The sequence below is a fragment of the Vanessa cardui genome, chromosome 10 (genome assembly GCF_905220365.1).
Source record: "Vanessa cardui chromosome 10, ilVanCard2.1, whole genome shotgun sequence".
NCBI lineage: Eukaryota > Metazoa > Arthropoda > Insecta > Lepidoptera > Nymphalidae > Vanessa > Vanessa cardui.
The window spans coordinates 2,545,999-2,564,040 of NC_061132.1; the positions used below are offsets into that span (position 1 = coordinate 2,545,999).

Below are 18,042 nucleotides of genomic sequence, written 5' to 3' on the forward strand. Positions count from 1 at the left end.
CTTGGTCATCCAGAGTCGAGTTCGACGCAAAGAGAGAACCTAAAAGATCAGCTTTCTTTTTCGTGGTATGAGCTAACGACTCACCTTCCCTGTGCAGAGATGGAAAGGAAGGGTGACAGAAATTCCTTAAGACAGCCTTAGCGAGAGACCAGAACGCACGTGTTCCTGAAGGGAGGTGCACCAATCTCTCGACTTTTTTGTAGACATTTTTGAGGTGTACAATTCTGTACTACATTATTTTGATCTATCTATTAGGGTTCAGCCAGCGTTTACAATGTAATCGCAAAAAAAATTATAAATTTACGACATCACATTAGAAAGTTTTAAAATTATCAGTGCTACTTTTTTTTAGGATATAGTTTGGCGGACGAGCATATGGGCCACCTAATGGTAAGTGGTGACCATCACCCATAGACAATGACGCTGTAAGAAATTTTACAATTCCTTACATCGTCAATATGCCTCCAACCTTGGGAACTAAGATGTCATGTCCCTTATGTCTGTAGTTACACTGGCTCACTCACCCTTCAAACCAGAACACAACAATACTAAGTACTGGTATTTGGCGGTAAAATAACCGATGAGTGGGTGGTACCTACCCAGACGGGCTTGCACTAAGCCCTCCCACCAAGTAACTATATTGTCTATGTATTTTATACAAAAACCTTCCTCTCGAATCACTCTATCTATTAAAAAAAAACCACATCAACATCAGTTGAGTAGTTTTAAAGATTTAAGCGTACAAAGGGACATAGGGACAGAAAAAGCGACTTTGCTTTATACTAACCATGTAAAGAAGTCGTAGATATTAGGTATTACTGGAATTTACTAATTAGAAGTGAAAGAAAGTAAATAGTTAATACATTACATACTTGATTTAAGTTGTAATTATATTGTCGAACATTAACCCAGAGTTTGAACATCCACGGTATCATGTAAAAGCGATATAAAAATAAACAAGCATTGTTTCTTGACATGAGACAATCGTCTGTATGTCGAATTCGTATCACTAAGTGTTCAGTCGGTGTAAAAAATAAAAGTAAAGTAACTGCCCGTAAATTTCCCAATGCTGGGCTAAAGCCTGCTCTTCTATTAAGGAGAGGGTTTGGGACATAATACACCACGCTGTTCCAATGCGGGTAGGTTGAATGCACATGTGGTAGAATTTCGATGAAGTTAGGCACATGCAGGTTTCCTGACGATGTTTTTCTTCACAGCTGAGCACGAAATGAATTATAAACACAAATTAAGCACATATATGTAGTGGGGCTAGCCTGGGTTTGAACTACAAAAGAATACACAAAATTATCAAAGAAAATGCCCTCAGTTTCTGATTATAGCATTTTTTTTTTTTTTTGTAGTATTCGGAGGATTTTGTTGTAATATTAAAATCTTATTAAAGTAAATTATGCTAGTTTCTATAATGGATATGGTTAAAATTAAAAGTAAATTATATTGAAAATATTCATGTCCACAAAAAGCACCTGTTTTTATCATTATTAAAATTGTCGCGTCGGAACTACTACTCTGAAAGGTTTTTTCCATAATGGATATTCAAGTCTCTCATACGTTGCCCACGAAACGTAATGCTATGATGTATGTGGATTGTATTCGAAAGTCCACAACAGTCTAGCTTTTACTGTTGTTGCCAAGATCTATTGCGTCACTTTTGCAATCATTGCAACATATCTCTGTAAGGATCGATATTTTCATTTAAAGCAAGAAAATTTGTACATACCATTTCTCACAAAACTGTTTACTTTTAATTTCTCGATCTTAGTATCAGTTCTGACCGACGGCGAATATTTCTTCGAATACTTAAAAGGTTTTGACAAAGCCGATCATTTGGAATATGGTAAAGAAGAAAACTTTGAAGCACATTTTTCTTTTGTTTTCTTCATTTTTATTCTTTTGTATCGCATTGCTCGTGTAGTCACATTATTGATTTTGAATTACGATTTTTACGGTAGACAGCTTAAATTCGAATTCCTAATGTTACTATCAATACATCTAAGTCACATGACGCGGATCCTAATGTTTGAAATATTGTGGATTCGTCTAAAATCGCTGAGAAAATCAATGGAAAGTTTTCCCAGCGTATTATGTGGTGACGACATAGGACAAATTTCTGTGGTCACCACGATCTTGAAGGAAAATTTGTTAACTTATAAAAATATATTAGATAATTAGAAAAATATCGGCCACGCAGCAAAATTATTGGTAAGGAGATCACGGCAGTTATTGTATACAGATATCAGTTAGCATATTATGTAGTCAAATGTTAATGGTTTTGTAGTCAAATAGTCCGGATAACTACGGGTCATATTCAAACGTTACTTGTATCCGTTCGGATACTTAAATTTAAGAAATACTTGCACATTGAAATCTTCGAGTTTTACATAAATTCATATATTAATCTTGTGCTAAATATTTGCTTTTCGATATTTTAATATTTGTCAATATAATTGGGTAAAATTTATACTTTTCAGATGATATTTCACTTGCCGATTTGTTTTTTAGTTTTGCTAATTTTCACAGACTTTATAAGTAAGGGTATGACACAATTTCAAGAAAGTACTGGCCGTCTCCTGACAGTATATTTTCACTCGATACGGCAAAATCCTCAAATACTGCTAAAATCACTTCAGTTTCATTATCAGCTATTCAAAACATGTTTTATTTACAGGCATCCATTAATATGACAACTGAATTAGTACTTAATATCATTTTATTTTGTATTCCAACTGCATTTGGAGAGTTAGCCAGCGCAGAAGCGAAAAAGATTAAAAATATATTGGCCAATCAATCTAGGATATGCAACAGTAAGTTTATTAAGGCGCAAATGATATTTTAATCATCAAGTTTGTAAACATAAAAAGCAGCTAGGGCTTGAAAAATGGTTCACAAAAAATATATATAACTTTCACTTGAATCCAACGTTTATGTGGAAAAGATAATGGTTGTAAATTCTGAAGCCCATGATATTACAAATTCACTTTCTTTTTCAGACTATGAACTACGGAATACGATTTTGGATGGAATAAAATTCCTGGAACTTTGTCCGGTGAAGTTCACCGTCTGGCGCCTGTTCGCCGTCAACTCTTCGCTACTGTTGACTATGCTCAGCGTCTTTATCTCATATACGATTGTGGTTTTGCAATTCAATCATGCGAAACCTTAAAATCCGTGAAGACGGTTATTCTTTTAACTATAATTAAAATATCCTTGTGTTTTTAATTTAGGAGAATTAACGACCATTAATTGAATTGGACTAAAATACTTTGTCTTAAATAATGTTGATGATAGATTTCAACCACTAAGCAAACAGTAGTTATTAAAATGTATCAGGAAAAACTATAATTACAGTGCAACTGAATATAATACTAAAATAGTTATTCTATATATCGATTGACAAAGATTGATATCGATAGACAATGCAATGTGTGTGTATCATGAAACATGACATAAATAATTAAAAAAACAGACTTTTTTTACAACGACTTGATTTCAGACACAACTTTGTTCCGTATGCTCGGCCTTTGTGTACGGTGTCTATGGTACTATCGTACTTATAGCAGTGATTGCTGATTTGCAACAGGTCATAGACTGAACACCCGCTGTTACCCGAAGGTATGTCGCATAGCACTAAAACTAGGCAAATCAAGTTATTTAATGACCAACAAAGTGATTGGCTTTTAATGACAAAAATTTAATCCAATTTTGTTTTATTGCGCGTACAAAATTTTATTTACATTCAATACTCTAGATACAAAAATGGTGAGGTAAATGAAATAAACATCACGTTATCACTGTCATTTTAAATTATTTATTAGGAGTACCCTACCCATTCGTTTATCTGGTGTGATAAATTTTGTAGCTTTTGATGAGGTAACCTGAATTAATTTGTATGCTAATAACGCCTTGTATATGATAATTAAATATATATTCAAAATAGTTTTTTTTTTCAGCTTATTTCGCTTACAAACATACCTTAGGTACTTTACTTTTATTACATACATTTAGGTAACAGACAGGCTCTTACCTCTTCACATTTAAACCGCTGTACCGATTTAAATGAAATTTGAAATGGAAATAGTTTGAACCCCATTGAAGAACATAGGCCACTTATTTTACTTTTTTTATTTTATCCCTCAAGGGCCCTAAACTGGATGGATTCGTGTGTTCTATTATACATTAAACTATTATAGGTAAAATTTTATTAATTTAGCATGTGTCAAGCCGCAGGTGAACCTGCTAACTTGCAAGCGAATTTATCATTAGTTTACATTTTATTTTGTTTTCAGATTCTAGTATTTATAGTTTGAATTTAGGCGAGCAGTTTTTCGTAAACATCAATAAAGTTTTTGAAAACATTACTTTCCAAATCTGTTATTCCATCGCTCCCAATCTCGTTTATTTTTGTAAAAGTAATCAATTTAATACTTATGCTATTTGTAAATGTATTCAAATGTTTTAATAATTAACTAGTACCTATCTACCTACAGCATTCATCCATCAAATAGATTGCTTTACTTTTTATACGAAACTACTTTTATTTAAAATGATAATTTAAGTAAGTGTATCATTCAATGTTATTTGTATATAAAGTTTATAATATTAACCATCGCCTGAAAGATCGAATCAAATTAAGTTATTTTCACCCTTCCACGCGGATATGATTTGTACTATTTTTAATTCTCATAGATAAAACCAGTAAGAGATTTAATTTCAATAAAAAACATGTGCAAATAATATAAAGTAATATATTAACCGGTGCGATGATGTCGGGACTGTAAGCTGGTTGTGTGATATTGATATTTGAATTTAATAATAAATTGTATTGAAGATATTCATGACAATAAAAGAGCCGGTTTGTCATTATTAACATTGTCGTATCGGAACTACTGGTCCGAGAGGTTTTCCCACAATGGATATTCAAATTTCTGACACGTTGCCGGAGAAACATTACACTATGATAAATATAATCATGTACACTCGTCTGCTTTTTGGATTATATTCGAAAGTCCACAAGTGTTTAGCCTTTACTGTTATTGCTAAGATCTATTGTTTTACTTTTGTAATCATACTAACGTATTTATGTGAGCATATGTATTTATTATTAAAGCAAAATTACCTAAACATGCCGCTTATCTTAAACCTTGTACCTTTTATTTTCACAAATTTAGTATCAGTTCTAACCGACGGCGAATATTTTTTCGATTATATGGAAGGAATAGGCAAAATACATAACTCAACGTTTGTCGAAGAAGAAAATTTTAAAGTTCTCTTTTCTTTTGTCATGTTCATATTTGTTATCTTATTTCGTATCGTACGGACAACAATATTAATCACTTTTCCAAACGAGTTTGTCAACCGTCTTATTTGGGGCTTTCTACTAATGTTAACGTCGGTAAATTTAAGTCATATCACCGCCATCTTAATGTTCGAAATATTGTGGATTCGTATGAGATTATTAAGGAGAACAATGGATAGTTTTTCTGTTGTATCACACAGCGGCAATGAAGAACACGACGCGATGCTCACGACTCTAACTGATCATTTGAGCGCTTATAAAAACATATTAGATAACAACAAAAATATCGGCCACGCGACGAAGCTCTTGGTAAGGAAGATAGCTATTATCCAATTTTATCGAATTAAAACCTACTACAGAACGCATTCGTGTAATGCTAAAAAGTGTTATGCGACACTACATATATGTATATATTTCAGGCTCACCTGATGGAAAGTGAATGCCACCATCTATGGACGTTTTTAAAAAACAATAACTTGGCTTTGAGCTTTCTTTTAACGTGAAAACTTGTGTCCGTTTTGGGTCTAATAGCCCTCAAACCCTTGAATCTAAGATTCAGCTTAGTAATGACTCGATTTCTGACATTTAATTAAAACACGCATCATAATAGCTTATCAACGGAAGTCCCTTCTCATTTATCGAGTGACTTCGTAAAGAATAACACAGCAGGTCATGGCAACTTCTTACTCATATTTTTCTGTCCTGTAAAAATGTCACTGGCACGAATTCCTACACTTTAACATTTAAGTGTTTATAGTTATTAACGTTTTTCAGATGGTGTTCAACTTGCCATTTTATTTTTCAGTTTTACTAGTTTTTACCGATCTTATTAGTCGGAATGTACTGCAAACGCAAGTAAGTATAGAAATATTATACGTCAGTGCAAACTTGGTGATAACGTTACATTATCTCGCGAGATTGTGAACTGTTGAACGAGTTGGGACACCTCAGACACCTTGACAACAACGATTAACATTGATCACTTTGATAACATCTGTGATAATCATTGTATGTGCACAAGAAGTAAGGATAAACTTATAACGCCAAGTTTCCGACTTCGCAAAGTCAATAAATCCTTCTTGGCTAGGTTTTAATCCGTTTCTTTAATAAAATTTCAGAGAAATTTTTAAGAAATTTTTAAGTGAAAGATTATGCAGATGATTAAAAAGCGTGGAATTAACACTTGTTGATTTTAGATAAATTACATACATTATAAGTATGCAATTTAAGTATTGTAATTAACTAAAATGACTGTATTTTTAAATCTTAAAAAACTACTGAGTTTTTTACCGGATCTTCTTGGTAGAAGCTACTTTCCGAAACGGCTAACTTCGCCTAAAATAGTTATTAAATGATAATTGAAAAGCCTACTTAAATATAGTATATTTTGATAGATTTTTATTAAATCTTCGTCTGTTAAAGAGATTTAATTTTAAAATTTTATTTTGTGGTTAAGATTACTTTTTGCAGAACAGATATTTATTTACAATAGCTAAAGTATATAACTACACATGCCTCATTACAGGACATTATGTCTTGATAGACATAATTCATAGCCAGAACAATAACATTAAACTGTGATATACAAGTTTAGTAAAAATAATATTTAGGTATTTCTTTAACAGGGCAAGATTATTATTGTGTTGGAATTTTTTATGAATATATTCCTATCTTTACTTCCGGCTTTGTTTGGAGAGTTAGCCAGCGCAGAAGCAGAAAAGATAAAACATAATTTGACGAAACAACTCAGAATATGCCACAGTAAGATTCTTAAATATCAATTTCTTATTTCTTAAGCAATATTGGGCAACAGCTCTGATTTCGGTGAAGCCAGACATTCTCAACAGACGCGCTCGCCCGCTCAGGGAAAACCAGGAGCACGGTGTTTTATTCTCATACATAGCTGAGTAAGTTATTTGTGGTTCTGAAGCTGTTCGTACCTTCGAAGATATTGGTCCAAGAGTTTTTTTCAAATTTAAAATATATTATATTTCGCAGATAGATCTAAAAAAGTGTTATATTACAAATACGTTTTTACTTTCAGGTGCTGCATTACGGCAGAAGATTTTGGATGGAATAAAATTCCTGGATCTTCGTCCGGTGAAGTTCACCGTCTGGCGCCTGTTCGCCGTCAACTCGTCGCTGCCGCTGACTATCCTCAGCGTCTTTATCTCGTACACGATCGTGTTATTGCAATTCCTTCAAGTGAAAACATAAATATGTCCAAAGTTTTGAAGAACGTTTCTCCTCCTTTTCCTGCATCCAGTAAATGTTGTTATCTGATAATAATTCAGCTAATGTCTGAATTATAATTTGATGTATAATACGTTTGTCACTTGTTTTTCGAATGTTAAATAAAAATAATCAAGCAGATTTGTGGTCTGATTTCTTATTGAGCGTTTTTGTTGTGTAATACAATAAGGATTGAAAAACCCAACATCGCTTGGGAAAAATAAATAAAACTTAGAAAATACGGGTTATTATTTAGCAATAATTTACTATGGGTAAGTTTCCAAAGGATTACCGGCGATTGGGTGGTCTCTTCTAAATCCGATCACACGAGGGTAGAAGTGAAAGAGCTGAGAATGGATATTCCCCTATCCTACTACCACTTCCATTGCGAGGCAATACTCCGTTCTTGGGATACCACGGACGCATCTTGTAATTCTTACCTCAAAATTAATTAACTTATATCTTGAATACTAAAATGAAACTGCCTGCCTGCCTCGTACTCCTTACGTAACAAATCCTTCAGAGCCTTCACGTTCTCTCCGAGACCAAATCAGTGCTTACCATCACGTATGACAGTGGTCCATTGACAAGAAATAATATGAGAATGACTCATATATAATAGAATAAATAGAATAAAATATATAATAGAATAAATAGACGCCGCGTAGAATGTGGCTAGGTCTACTATATCTATTTTTAGTAAAAATATTGTTATAAAAGCAGTTACATTATTCTTATTAAAGAGACATTTAAATAAATTGACTGAAATAAAGTATAACCCTGCGTTCAGATGCCTATAATTATATTCATATCACAACTCTAAAATCAGATATATTGAATATTAATGCTTTTGAAAACATTAAACGAACACTATAATTAATGCTAAAACCTGTCTGTCTGTCTGCTGTTCTTTCACGGTCAAAGGACTGCACCGCATTCGATGAAATTAGTTAGGAAGCGAGTTTAAACTACAACATGGGACGTTGTTTTTTATTCCTTTACCCGACGAGCAGCCAATAAAAGCTAGCAAGGGAGAACGCGGCCTATACTAGTTATCGGTTACACATTTGTTGCTTAATAGCTATAAAAAAAACAACAAGAAAATCGCTTATAAAGACATATAGTTTATCTAATTCTACATATAAAGACATATCCATTAGTGATAAAATATTGAGCGTATGGAATAACTCTATTTATCTATGACTGACGTCATAAGTTGGGACGCTAACGATATTTACTTCCGATAATGATGTGCGTCTCGTTCATTTTGTTGTTACGACTTTGAAAGTGAGAACTACATTAGTTTGTTGCGCGAAAGCTGTCCAGTACTGCAGCAATGGACCACGGCGCGATGGGGTTGTTGCTGAAGATCTCGCGCCCGGTAGGCATCGCTCCCGTCAAGTATGCGCCGGAATTCCAAGTCTCGCGCCCTTTGGTAATATTGGGAAGAGTTTTTATGATAATAAACGGTATTGGCCTCTCTATTAATGCTAATAATTGGTGCAGAATCATGGAATCCTTAACTTTAACGATGTTTATATTTGTTATTCTAGGGCTTTTCTGTTTAACGTGCATTGCCGAATTTTCTATGATGATTGTCTCTAAGGGTCTTATAGCAGATAAATTAATTAAATTATGTGTGGTAACTGTACTCTCTGCACAGACTATGATAGGAGTATTCAGTGCTCCGGCGAGAATGACTAGTATGGGCAATGACTTCAAAAAGCTCAATCAGGTAATATTTATATGATAGTATTTTTTTTATTCATTATTATTCAACCATTCGTCAAACCATATGGACAATGAATGTTTATTGTTTAGCCAAAAACATTATCTGAAGCACGCTCAATATGATGCTACTATTGCTATTTTAAAAAAAAAGGTTTTGGTTGTCTTGTGCCTCGTGTTACCTCGGCCTGTACCATTCCCATTAAGACTTAAAGCGAGCTCTGGGGGTATGTGAGACAAAAGAATTAATAACAAATGTATAAAACTTAATAGCGTCAGACTAATAAATGAAATCGATTTTGGTTTTTCAATCGCATAAAAATATTTTATATTATTTGCAGATTGATGCAAAATTACAAAATATTTTGAAGAAGAAAATATTACTAAAATCGAATTACAAAATTTTTATTGCAATCGCAGGATATTTTTTCTTTCGAGTGATACATTTCTTGATCAGTTTGTGGCAAATACAAGTAATCCTCGATGCAGGTATTGATCCATAAATCTTTTTCAACCGACTTCAAAAAGGAGGAGGTTATCAATTGTTCTGTATTTTTTTTATGTTTGTTACCTTCAATTTTATTTTTTTCCGATGATGGTATCCGTATGAAAACGACATAAGTCTTAAATTTGCATTATGTATATGCGCGACAAATAGGTGAATAACTGAAAATCACGTTAACCAATTTTGATGACTCTTTTTTTATTATAAAATATATACTTGAAGAGTAGTTTGGTGAAAGTTTGGTAAGATTCTGAGCATAGGATCCATGACAAAGTAACGGAACGGAAGGGAACGGAACAATTCTGAGGAGCACGTTAGCGATATTCGGTCGAAACTTTTATTTATAGGTTATTTGGATGATTGAGCCACCTTCCGTAATGTGGTTATGTTTATGTAATTATCATAGTCGAATATTATAATCAACTACCTACCCACCCCGGCTTCGCACGGGTGCAATACTGATACTAAATATACTACAGAATTTGTTTATATACGACATCACATCGCAAACTTCTAAAATTATCAGTGTTTCTTTACTATATTGTTCATGTATGATATACACAAACCTTCCCCTTGAATCACACTATCTTTTAAAAAAAACCGCATCAAAATCCGTTGCGTAGATTTAAAGATATAGGGACAGAGAAAGCGACTTTGTTTTATACTATGTAGTGATGGAACTCCTATACGGCTCGCAGTTAGGGTGCGATATGGGGCAGAATTTCTTACTATCTTTAATCAAATTTTGTGTATGTGATGTGATGTCATATGATGTACGAAATATAGTTGGTCTTTTTCAAAGTTTTTTTGCTGAGTTCGATTACAGCTCATTCGAGGGATCCTTGTAGTTTACGCCGCGTGACGTATTAAATCCGCATTTTCGAAAGTCTATTTTTGCTTTATTCGCAAGTTTCCTTTGAAGTTGTTCTCGAAGTAGTTTCTGACTCATATAAACGGAACGCTTAATCCATCCATATTAAAAAAAATTAGTTAGTCAGCATCAGCTTCACTTAAAATCAAAAAATAAATAAAAAAATTAACAAAAAGAAAAACCGACTTCAAACAAAACACTATTTTAAAACAAATGAATATGCACGAAAAAGTAATAAAAATAATTGCGTAATCAACATATTTTTTAGAGTCTTCCTAAGTTAAATGAAATGAAAAATATTAGACTACTTAAAAGTTGATTAACGATTATATCATGTAGTTATAATTATTGTTATATTTGGAGTCGGTGGTTAAGACGACCACATCGAGGCTGTTTCAAATAACGAATACATATTCATTGTTATTGTATGAAGTTATACTATGAGTAGTTATAAAAAATGTTATTTAAAAATATTGCTGAGTTTCTTTCGCTGGTTCTTCTCAAGCTGGTACCGAACCGGTGGTAGATTTTGATTTTGATTTTATAACATATTCTTCTATCCAACAAAATCATATCCTAACCTTTCATCATACGGTTTTAAAGATTATAGTTAACCAAAGTGACAATCAAATCAATTTGACGATAACTTTTCAATAAATAGTTAGATATATTTTCTTTAAATCGTATCATTGTTATTTGCGAACCGGTCTGAATAAAACAAACGCAATATTTTATTCCAAAGTTGCAACAATACATGAGTCAAAACCGCATCCAAATAGATTAAAAAAACGAACAGATAAACAGACAAAAATCATAGTTATATGATCTATTGCGTTAATAAATACCCCCTGATATTTGTTCTAAATAATTATATACATATTTCGATCAGTTACGATTTCATTATACGTGTAGAATAGATCTAAAAAATCTTGTAAATTTTCTTACTTGTTTTAAAAATAGGCGCAGAAGAAAGTTTTCCACATATCATTCGCGAAATAGCAATATATTATGTATTTATATGCAAAGTACACACATCAACATTGTCTAGGGATATTTTGAATTTACTCAATTATTTCAAAATTTATTAAAGATAACATGCAACATGTTTTTTTTTCAACCGACTTCCAAAAGGAGGAGGTTATCAATTCGTCTGTATTTTTTTTTTTTTTTTTTTTTTTTTTTTTGTGTTTGTTACCTCATAACTTTTTACTGGGTGGACCGATTTTGATAATTTTTTTTTTGTTTGAAAGGTAGTGCTTCCCGTGGGGTCCCATTTTTTTTATTTTTTTTTTCCGATGATGGTATCCATGTGAAAACGACATAAGTCTTAAAATTGCATTATGTATATGCGCGACTAATAGGTGAATAACTGAAAATCACGTTAACCAATTTTGATAATTCTTTTTTTATTATAAAATATATACTTCAAGGGTAATTTGGTGAAAGTTTGGTAAGGTTCTGAGCACAGGATCCATGACAAAGTAACGGAACGGAAGGGAACGGAACAATTCTGAGGAGCACGTTAGCGATACTCGGTCGAATCTTTTATTTATAAGTTATTTGGATATTTGAGTCACCTTCCGTAATGTGGTTATGTTTATGTAATTATCATAGTCGAATATTATAATCAACTAGCTACCCACCCCGGCTTCGCACGGGTGCAATACTGATACTAAATATACTACAGAATTTGTTTATATACGACATCACATCGCAAACTTCTAAAATTATCAGTGTTTCTTTACTATATTGTTCATGTATGATATACACAAACCTTCCCCTTGAATCACACTATCTTTTAAAAAAAACCGCATCAAAATCCGTTGCGTAGATTTAAAGATATAGGGACAGAGAAAGCGACTTTGTTTTATACTATGTAGTGATGGAACTCCTATACGGCTCGCAGTTAGGGTGCGATATGGGGCAGAATTTCTTACTATCTTTAATCAAATTTTGTGTATGTGATGTGATGTCATATGATGTACGAAATATAGTTGGTCTTTTTCAAAGTTTTTTTGCTGAGTTCGATTACAGCTCTTTCGAGGATCCTTGTAGTTTACGCCGCGTGACGTATTAAATCCGCATTTTCGAAAGTCTATTTTTGCTTTATTCGCAAGTTTCCTTTGAAATTGTTCTCGAAGTAGTTTCTGACTCATATAAACGGAACGCTTAATCTATCCATATTGAAAAAAATTAGTTAGTCAACATCAGCTTCACTTAAAATCAAAAAATAAATAAAATTTTAACAAAAAGAAAAACCGACTTCAAACAAAACACTTTTTTAAAACAAATGAATATGCACGAAAAAGTAATAAAAATAATTGCGTATTCAACATATTTTTTAGAGTCTTCCTAAGTTAAATGAAATGAAAAATATTAGACTACTTAAAAGTCGATTAACGATTATATCATGTAGTTATAATTATTGTTATATTTGGAGTCGGTGTCAGCCAATAAAACCCTACAGTATATCTATCAAAAAACAATACGAGAATACTTTAACAAATGTTTTTTACAAATTACCTTTTACACAATAATATACTGGATCAATCAAGGGGCTCGTATCGCTTTTTTCTTTTGATTGTTGGGGCAAGGGCACCGTGGCTGACACCGGCTCCAAATATACCAATAACTATAACTACATGATATAATCGTTAATCGACTTTTAAGTAGTCTAATATTTTTCATTTCATTTAACTTAGGAAGACTCTAAAAAATATGTTGAATACGCAATTATTTTTATTACTTTTTCGTGCATATTCATTTGTTTTAAAAAAGTGTTTTGTTTGAAGTCGGTTTTTCTTTTTGTTAAAATTTTATTTATTTATAAAGCCCATTTATCTGACTATACTCCAGAATAAAAAATAAACCATATTATTTTGCGTAAAAAATTTTTATCCTTAAATAAAGAAAAAACGTAAAATAATGGTAAAACTAACAATTAATGTTTGTCTCAAGAAAATGTGAAAAATGTAGAAAAGTTATTGTTTTTAACAGTCATATGAAAAATCAGAACTCTGTAAAACTATCCAGGACATTTATAACGTCCTGCAACAATTTTTCATACTTTGGATTAAGTTATCCAAGTCTTGCTGCGGTATATTGTCCCAGGTCCGACTAAGATGCAAAAAAGTGGCTCATCCGTCGCAATATTTGCAGGAAAATTCCTCGAAGCCCTTCTTTGGAGTATGGCCCACGCGTGCTCTATGGGGTTTAGGTCAGGTGATTGAGTGGGACAGCCTAAGACCGATACGTCTTGTTCCTACAACCATCTCGTCACCACTCCCGCTGTGTGCGGACGGGTGCTATCGTGCATGAGCGTGAATTCTTGGCCCATTTTTAGTCTATGGGGCTAAATTATTGGCACAAGCATCTCGTTACGAAATTTTTTGGCCGCCATGGTGTTTCTGATCCAAACGAGGTCTGTTCTTCCACCAAGATAAATTCTCGCCCAAACCATAATTATGCCGCCGTGGTATGAATGGACTTTCTGAAGATGTTGCAGACGCCTATCATGACCAGGGAATCGCCAAACACGTACGCTACGTATATCGGGATGGAAACCGAACCGGGACTCATCGGTAAACAGCACTACAGACCACTGGCTATCATCCGAGAGCAAATTTACACGAACCCACTCTAGTCGTCGTCCACGATTTCCTCGGCGTAGTGCTGGAGTACGAAACGGCCTGCGAGCATGAAGGTTAGCTTCATGCAGCCTTCTCCTTACAGTTTGGTCACTCACAAGCAACTAGTCCTCTGGCTGGAGCCTCTGAACCAATTGAAGTGCCGTAACATTTGGTTCTCTTTTCGCGGCAACTTGCAAATATCGGTCTTGTCGTTGATTGGTTATGCGCTTCCCACCTGGATATCTTTCAGTCACTTCACCAGTAGCACGGTAGCGTGACCATAACCTAGATATGACGTTTTGTCTTGTTCCAATCTCCTCATCAATTCTCTGTTGAGTAGCCCCAGCTTGGAGCATGCCTCCTGCCCTTAGCATTTCTTCTCTCATTAAATGGCACCGCTACATGATGCACACAATAGGTTTAACTCGAAATTAATCGATAACTTGTTATAAAACTTAAATTTGACACAAAAAAATATCTTAATATGACGGTAGGTAAACGTAACCTTCGGCCATCGCTACCATTATGTCGCGTAAAAATTTTATTTTTATTTATTTTTTTCAAATTCAAATTTAGAATCGTCCAAGAAGGTTTACAAAATAGTCTTTCATCAAAAGATTTTAAAACCGGATATGTTTTTTGAGTTTAAGAATTTTATACAAAATATCCCTAGACGGTGTTGATGTGTATAGTTGCGCGGACCACAAGAGCCGAAGGCGTTAGCATGGTGCTGGCGATCCTATACACGGCAATTCAATTGGAATTAAAACTTTACAGCATTATTACTACGGTAATTTCAAGTAAGCATACAATTACAGTTATTTTATCTATTTTATATGTAATTTGACTTGCTGTTTTGCCGAAATCCGTATCTTCGTTAATTTTTTTTCTCTGTGTTTTCGTTTCACTAAAAAGCATCTTGCGAATCATACCGTTTCCATTTCATCTTTTTCAAAAAAATCCCAGTACGAATATATTAAGTAACTGTTAAATTTTATTTATAAAAACACATGTTTCCTTACAGACTCAACAATGCCAATATCTATGAGTTACATTATTATTGTTTATAGCATTTGGTGTATGTGTATTATAACTTTTATCATATACTATATTGAACAATTTCATGGGACACATTATGAGGTAAGTAAATGTATATTTGGTATCATCCAATAGAATATTCGTAGACCGTGTGGGTGTCTTATCCAAGCCGAATTGTTGAGTACGAATTTTCAATAACTGCTTTTTTTAAATAGTTGGCTAGCATATATACATTTTTTTGGGATTGATCCCTGATAGTCTTGAGAAATTTTATTGATCTAGTTTTAAGTACATAACAAAGTAGAATTTCTGGGATGATACCATATATTAGCCGTATATCGGTGTAGTACAGTAGAGTCCAAATCTTCTCCGCGAGACGAATGAAGACATTTGATAAGCAGTGTCATATTGACAGATGCAAAGAACTCACAACTTGATCAACCGTGGAAAGTCCAAGGAAAACGAAAGAGAGGTGGAACATGAGCTGGAGCTGTTCTCTCGGATCCTAATACTGAGCGACGCGAGCTACTCGCCGCTCAGCATGTTCACCATTGACAGACCGCTTATGGTGAAGGTACTTTCAACTTCAAAGACAACAATCAATTCAATCGACCATACCATAGCGTATGGCTCTAGTTTAAGACGGATGACTTATATTGACAATTTCTTATAAAGTAAACATTTTATCTTCCTAAATATATTTAAAAGTTTCACTTCCTGTTTATAAGTAACTAAAGTAAGGGTTTATTTAAAATAAAGTATCCGATTCTGAAAAGTCAAAAATTTAATACTTCCTGAAATAAACAAATGATGATCCGAATCTGCAGATAATAAATACAATGTCAGGAAAAGATAGCTTGTAGATACTTTTTTTACTGCATTTAAAATTACAAAGGATTTCGGATAATAATTATTAATTTTCGAAGTTAAAATTAATTCTGTGTTTGTGTAGTTAGTCCATTGAAATGTTACAAAATATAGGCCCTCGTGAACATTTTTTGAGGACGCAATTTTATTTCATAAACCTGTTGGGGGGATCAATATAAGCTGAAAGCTAAGTTTGTGGGGTAGGCGCCCTTGTCCCCCACCCGTCGTCTTGGAAAAAGGGGTGAGAACGTATTTTTTAATATAATTTAGAAGCTCTCTTGGTCCTAATTCTAATTCGATTCGAAATCTATTGGTCCTAAAGAATTTTTTTTAACCCCACAAACTTGGCTTTCAGCTTATATTGACCCCCCCCGGTTTATGAAATAAAATTGCGTCCTCAAAAAATGTTCACGAGGGCCTATATTTTGTAACATTTCAATGGACTAACTACACAAACACAGAATTAATTTTAACTTAACAGGTTTATGAAATAAAATTGCACCTTAAAAAAATGTTCATGCGATGTAACATTTCAATGGACTAAGTCTTTATTTATGGATCCAATATAATTATATTATACTTTTGTATTGTATTATATAAAACATAGAAGAGAAAACGCAGTTCTGTTTTTTAAACACTTAAGAAAACGTTCGAAATGAGACAGATGGTTCCTGTAATATTGTTGATGGCAAATTTATGTTTTCATTTTCAGTTATTTGGCGGTTTGATAACATACTTGGTTATAATTTTGCAATATAGAGACCAAAACGAAAATATGAGTCAACTTTACAATAACTCGACTGATCAAAATTGAAGATTATGAAAAAAATACTATATAACAAATTCCCTGAGCACTGTTTGTCCCTATTTATGCTTAGATTTTAAATTTTACATAACGGATTTTGATGCGGTTTTTTTCCATAGATAGATTGATTCGAGAAGATGGTTTTTTATTTGTAATAGCACTACATAAATAAGAGAAACACTAATTATTTTAGAGATTGAGTGAATGTCGTAAATAAAGACATTTTTTACGCTTACATTGCTAACACTGGCGGGACTGCCGACTAACTACGAGATAGATCAAAATAATGTATTACATTATTGTACACGTTCAAAGGGTCTCTTTCATTAAATAAGCTTAAAAGATATTTTAAGCAATACCCTTTCATATTTAAGTATCACAAATACATTGGGCATTTCATCTAGATCAAAATTGCCCTTCATAGCATGTAATTTAAATAAATATTTTAAATACTAACACGTATTTGTAACGCCGGAACATGGCAGTTGTGTATTGTCCGATTAAAAAAAATGTGGACATTCTTGGACATTCTATAGGATATTTCTTATCAGCACTGCCCCCGTGCGAAGCCAGACGGGTCACTAGTAAATATTAAAACAATGTGGACATGTTTCTGTACCTTCGTGTTTCCTGTTTTTTATTATTGTACTGCGACGTACTCTGAGAAAGTCTCCTAAAATTACACAGCGCCACATGCGTTGAATGACTTCGAATCGATACACAAACTATAAGGTCGATATTTTACCTTTTAACTGTATGGCAGTTGTGTATTGGCCGATGAAAAAAAAATGTGGGAATTCTTGGACATTCTATAGGATATTTCTTATCAGCACTGCGCCCGTGTGAAGCCAGACGAGTCACTAGTAAATTATAAAACAATGTGGACATTTTTTTGTACCTTCGTGTTTCCTGTTTTTTATTATTGTACTGCGACGTACTCTGAGAAAGTCTCCTAACATTACACAGCGCCACATGCGTTGAATGATTTCGAATCGATACACAAACTGTAAGGTCGATATTTTACCTTTTAACTGTGTTCTATCAATTAAGAGT

At 33.4% G+C, this 18,042-nt stretch overlaps 1 pseudogene; it reads right to left on the reverse strand.

Annotated features, from left to right (window-relative positions):
• Nucleotides 1-18,042, reverse strand: part of LOC124533264 — a 97,642-nt pseudogene that overhangs the window by 39,273 nt on the left and 40,327 nt on the right.